At 37.4% G+C, this 5,880-nt stretch overlaps 1 long non-coding RNA gene across 1 annotated transcript; it reads right to left on the bottom strand.

The window, feature by feature from the left end:
• Nucleotides 1-394: 394 nt before the first annotated feature.
• Nucleotides 395-1,778, bottom strand: LOC128296504 (uncharacterized). The gene is made up of 2 exons (XR_008287111.1): nt 1,671-1,778; nt 395-567 (listed from the first exon to the last, which is right to left on the bottom strand). It is a non-coding gene; the product is annotated as an uncharacterized LOC128296504 (long non-coding RNA).
• Between the last annotated feature and the right edge of the window lie 4,102 nt (nt 1,779-5,880).

Here is a 5,880-nt window from a genome sequence, read left to right as displayed (position 1 = left end):
CTGATGCGCCACATTGGTGCGTTCAAAACACTTAGTTTGGAAAAGCTGAGTTGGTGTTGTAAAAGATACTTTTAAAAGAAGGTTAAAGTGAATGGAAGTCATGCACCGGTAGGAAACCAGAAAAAGAGGAGGTGAGTCCGTCGGATTTAAGTACCAAGCTCTCTTGGATCCAATCCTAGACATGCACACCGCTATTGCCACACTCTAACATCTTGTATAATTTTGAGAAAACTGCTTGATTATGACCATCTTAAGAAAATGATTAAGGTTGCAAAACGTTTGCTTAAATTATTTATTTTTCTTGGGAAAACATTTACTTTATGGAAACTTTATGCGTCATCGTGATCTTTTAAAAACAAGTAGATTTTATAAAGCGAACCCTAGTGCTAGCCAGTTTAATAATCCCCAAAATAAAATTAATTAAAAATAGCGGCCTTATTACAACTTTAAGCATAATAAAAATAAAATAATCCAAATTAAAGGCTAAACTTATTTAAAATCGTCAGTCAATCTTCATGGCCACTCTGAATCCCGCCCAGCTCCAAGTCCACCAATTCTAGGGCTCACCTGCAAGGATGAAAGAGGAAGGGGGTGAGTTTGGGAAAACTCAATGTATACAGAAACCCATCCAAAGCCCAAATTAGCTCGAGCCCATTGGGCCTAAGCCCTATTCAGATAACAAGATACATAGTAGGTCAAGCCCTTTTCGAATCACATGCAAGGCCTTAGCCCTTTTTAACATAACAAGTGTGGCCCATAGGCCCGATTCGATAACATGAGTAACAACAAGAATAATGAATGCAAGCCCATCCGGGAGACTACTCAACCCACCAACCGCTACACCGCCTGCACCAACCCTACACACCATGTGGGAATATCTCAACCCACCCACCCTTCACATTACTGTTGCAAAGAACGCTCAAATTTCATCGATTGAGGCAAAGCCTCCAAGACGTGGTTGAACCACTTTCAGACTTCCTCCATTAATACCCTAATCCCATGCAATGATATTAATAAATGCATATCATACAAAATACAGTAGTAATCAATCATGCAGTTCACCCAATTTAAACCCTAGGGTATATTGGTAATTTTGCTATTTAGGGTAATTTGGTAATTTTGCTCTTTAGGGGTAATTTCAGTAATTTTGCTCTTTAGGGTAATTTCGTGATCTACGCTACTACACAAGCTAATTCAGGGTAATTTCGTGATCTACGCTACTACACAAGCTAATTCAATAATTTTATCGCTTTATATAATTTGATTCTCCCATCTAACCGACAGTGCTACTTTGCCCACCTCTTGCCCATATTGGGCGTAAGCCCATTGGGCCCGCTTTTAACCCATCGAGGCCCTTTTCCGAGTACGTTGATCGTCACACAAACTTACTTACCACTTTGCGGTGCTAGATCTAATAATTACTCTATGTCTTGAGAGCATTCAGCATACTCACAAGCCTATGAAATGCCTAGGAATTTGGCATTTCGGCTTTTTAAATTGAACTAAAGAAGGGTGTTCGGTACACTCTGTTTCATGACGGCCGCTCTGAGATCCCTTACGATGTCCTACAATTATTCATCACCATTTTAGCATACAAGTTATGCTTAACAAACTCAAATCCACCCTACCTTATTCTACCAAAGAACCCTTATTGACCATAAGTTGCTTACCTTCACAGGGTCCAATAATACGATTCAAGCTTATCCAAGTCGATACTCCAAGCCTCGCTGCTCCTCCAAAGTTGTCTATATCAGGGCAAAATAGTCATTTAACACCCTAGGGGCAAAATGGTAATTTTACCCCACAAGGGTATTTCAGTAATTTTACCCTACAGGGGTATTTTAGTAATTTTTCAAACCATTGGTATTTTGGTAATTTTATAAACAAAGGGTATTTTAGTAATTTTACAAACCAGGGGTATTTTGGTGATTTTATAAACCAAGGGTATTTTGGTAATTCTGTAAATTGAGGGTAAAAGCAGTAATTCAGAATCGGAGTACTTTGGTAATTTTACAAGTCGAGGGCATTTCAAGAATTGGTAAACTAAAGTATTCTAAACATGGATAACAATACGAATGGGCCTAAAGCCTATTCTCTACCAAATGGGCCCACACGCTCGTGTGGCCCTTTTAGCCCAAACCTAGCCACAGATATTCGATTCACCTAGCCTAGTCCAATATTTACTACACAATCAAACAACTTATCCAATTGGGCCCAGTAGGCCCATTGGGCCCATATGGCCCTTTTCGCCCATCGCACTCAAGTAGCAATCCAACAACAAGAGTAGTGATAAATACACACCGATAGGAGATTGGAGTTAATCCGCTCCAAGCACTTCTAGCCGATGCCCAACCCAAACGAGCTCGCCATAACGCGAAAGGATCACCAAGAAAGGTACCTTTGCTCTCCTCATAGTTCTCTCTATTTAAAGCCACCAGATCCACTCCTATGTTGGCTTACCGATGTGGGATCCTCCATCATCGAGTTTAAATTCAACACCAACTCTTGCCATCCCAACATAGCAAAATAATCAACCTTTGCATGCCAAGGATTCAACCAAAGTCCTCCTATATGCCAACTCACGCCATCACCACTAGGCCACCAACTCATTTGTGTCATAAATCCAACACATTAAACTTTAAAGCGCACCTACTTGCTTCTAGATTTATTGAAAAGAAAAACCAAAATATATTGCAAGAGCCAAGACTTGAACCTTGGACCCCTTGCTTCCTCTATGGCGTCACTTCCTTGTCCCCTAAGTGGCGTCACCTTGCCACTACACCACACTCCTTTTTTGTGTCACAATTTCTCCAACAATATTCTTAAGGCCTACCTACTACACCCAGGGTTTGATCTACCTTAAATTTTTACTAGAGTCCAGGTTTGAACCCAAGACTTCTCCAACACTTCTCAGTACACTTAACCACTAAAATAAGCCTTCATTAACAAAATTTACATGCACAACAAAATATTAAAAGCTGCCTTCAACCGCTCCCATGCTCAAGGCCCAAAACTTCTAGGCCCAAATTCAGGGTGTTACAATCTACCCCCGATCCAAATGACCGTTTTGCCCCTAACTTTTGACATTTTTACGATTTAGTCCCTAAGCTCGTATAATGAAACACATGCAATTTCTATCTTACCCAAGCCTAACCGAACACTTTTCCTTCTTATGGTAGCCCAAATTATCCATTATTTCCCCATTTCTACCACACATTTACATCTTTTGCAAAATGGTCCCTATAAGGGTTTCCCATGAAAATTAACTAGAAAAAGATGTTTAACACACATTAATCTTTCATATTCCTCCATAATCCATCAAAATACAATTAGCTCATGCATGGGTAAATTTTTAAACATGAACCCTAGCATGAGATATGGGTAGAAATGGAGAGATCAAATTACCGGCATTTCAAAAATACAAGGAACATGAAAATCGGGGCTTGGGAGCACTTACTATTTAGCTTGGAAAGCTTGAAAACCCTAGCTATGGTGACCCTTGAAGTTTCAGCTAGATGAAGGAGAAAATGAGCTTATTTTGGTTCATTTATCTTATTTTATTTCATTAAAAAGACAAATGACCAAAATGCCCTTATGCCCTTTCTTTAAAATTTCATCCATGCAAGCCCATTTTTGTCCAAAAATTTAGAATTTGGGGAAATTTCTCTCCAAGACCTTCTAATTCATAAACTAAGGCAATTTCATACAAATTACTTTTAGAATCCAAGTTTTGCAATTTAGTCCTTAATTTCCAATTGGACACCTTATACTTAGAATTTCTTCATGAAACTTTAACACATGCATATACTCATATTCTAGGCCTTATAATAATCATAAAATAAATATTTTGATGTCGAATTTGTGGTCCCAAAACCACTATTCCGATTAGGCCCTATTTCGGGATGTTACATTTCTCCCCCCCTCAGGGACTTTCGTCCTCGAAAGTCTTACCAGAAAACAGATTCGGATATTGACTTCTCATGGTTTCTTCCAGCTCCCATGTAGCCTCTTCTACACCATGTCGATGCCATAGAACTTTTACAAGAGCCACATCTTTATTTCTTAACTGTTTAACTTCGCGAGCCAATATCTTAACCGGTTCCTCTCCATAGGTCATGTCCGGTCGAACTTCAATCTCAGTCAGAGAAATTACATGAGAGGGGTCTGATCGGTATCTTCTTAACATAGATATATGGAACACATCGTGAATCTTTTCCAGTTCGGGTAGCAATGCCAACTGATAGGCTAACGGTCCAACTCTTTCGGTAATCTCATACGGTCCAATAAATCGTGGACTCAGTTTACCTTTCCGACCAAATCTCAATACCTTTTTCCATGAAGATACTTTCAAAAATACTTTATCCCCAACTTGGAACTCAATTTCCTTTCTTTTTCAGGTTAGCATAAGACTTTTGCCTATCTGATGCTGCTTTTAAACAATCCCGTATCGCTTTAACATTTTCTTCAGTTTCTTTAATCAGATCAACTCCATGAATCTGATTTTCCTTGAGTTCAGTCCAGTACAATGGAGTTCGGCACTTCCTACCATACAAGGCCTCATAAGGTGCCATCCTTAAACTTGTTTGGAAACTATTGTTGTAGGCAGATTCTACCAATAACTTCTTACCTCCTCCATAGTTGCATTTAACCTACGTTGCGCATCAACAACTGACTTCTTACCTTATTCCAGTTTTAAAAAAATTTAAAATATAAAATATAAAAAAAAATGATCTAATTAGAGAATAGGAACTAAAGCCACAACTAACACAGAGTACTAGACTAATTGCATAATTTAATCTAACAAATCTAACTGCTATTGTTTTTGCAAGTACTAGAATTTCAAATTAAAAATTAGAATAATTAAAATTGATCGATAAAACTAAAAGGACTAAATCTACAACTTATGTATAGTACGAAATTAATAAAAAAATTCAATCGTATTAATTAGGATTTATTTTTGAGTTTATGAGCATAATTACTAAGGTGTGGACAAAATAATAGCCAATTATTTGCAATTTTTTATTACCTACAATATAAAAATATTATTTTCAATTAATTATCAAAATAGAAAATGTTAATATATGGTAACTATATCTAAATTAATTGTGCAATTATTATATTGCCATAGGTGACGTATAAAGCATATTGCAAAATCTTCTATATGATTTTTCTCTTGCTACAAAATTGACGAGTATATCTTCACCTACCAAGTCATAACTTTAATGTAATATTAGGTTAAAAAATTTCCAAGAAATTCAGTTATAAAATGGCTAAATGCATGTCATTTTTTGTATATCATCAGCTTGTTATCATATAACTAACTATTTGTTTCATCTCTCAATAGCTTTCATTTTAAACTATGGCTCATTACAGTTATTAACATGTCTTCAGAATACTTACCGGACGTTTTTACCGAAATGGGCCCGTTGCCTATTACTTAATTTTGGCCCATCGAAACCCAAATTCACCGAGGTGCACGAAATTTCGCACTTTGCAATCTTACCATTGAAGATACCAAAATTATCAATACAAACAATCCTACGAGTGCTCGCACGCTCGCAAGTTCTCAAAATGTCAGCTTTTCGGCATTCCGACTTTTCGGCTTTTGCCGATCTAGTCTACTAGTGGGTGTCGTTTACACACCTATTTTTCGACGAAAGATTGATGAGTTCCACACATGAGTTGCTTCTGCCAGAATATGGATTAGATCTAAATCTAGTCGTTCCAATTATCCAAGCCCTCGATCAGTAGCCTTTAATCCACACTAGAGCAAAACAAATCAAATAACACCACTAAACCCTTTTAGTTTAGTCGACAGGCACTCTTTGCATATAGGGGTTTTTGACTTTTCTTTAAATCTCGAAATAAAGAATGGAAATA

This window comes from Gossypium arboreum, chromosome 8, assembly GCF_025698485.1.
Source record: "Gossypium arboreum isolate Shixiya-1 chromosome 8, ASM2569848v2, whole genome shotgun sequence".
Taxonomy (NCBI): domain Eukaryota; kingdom Viridiplantae; phylum Streptophyta; class Magnoliopsida; order Malvales; family Malvaceae; genus Gossypium; species Gossypium arboreum.
This window is presented reverse-complemented; position numbering and strand designations above follow the sequence as displayed.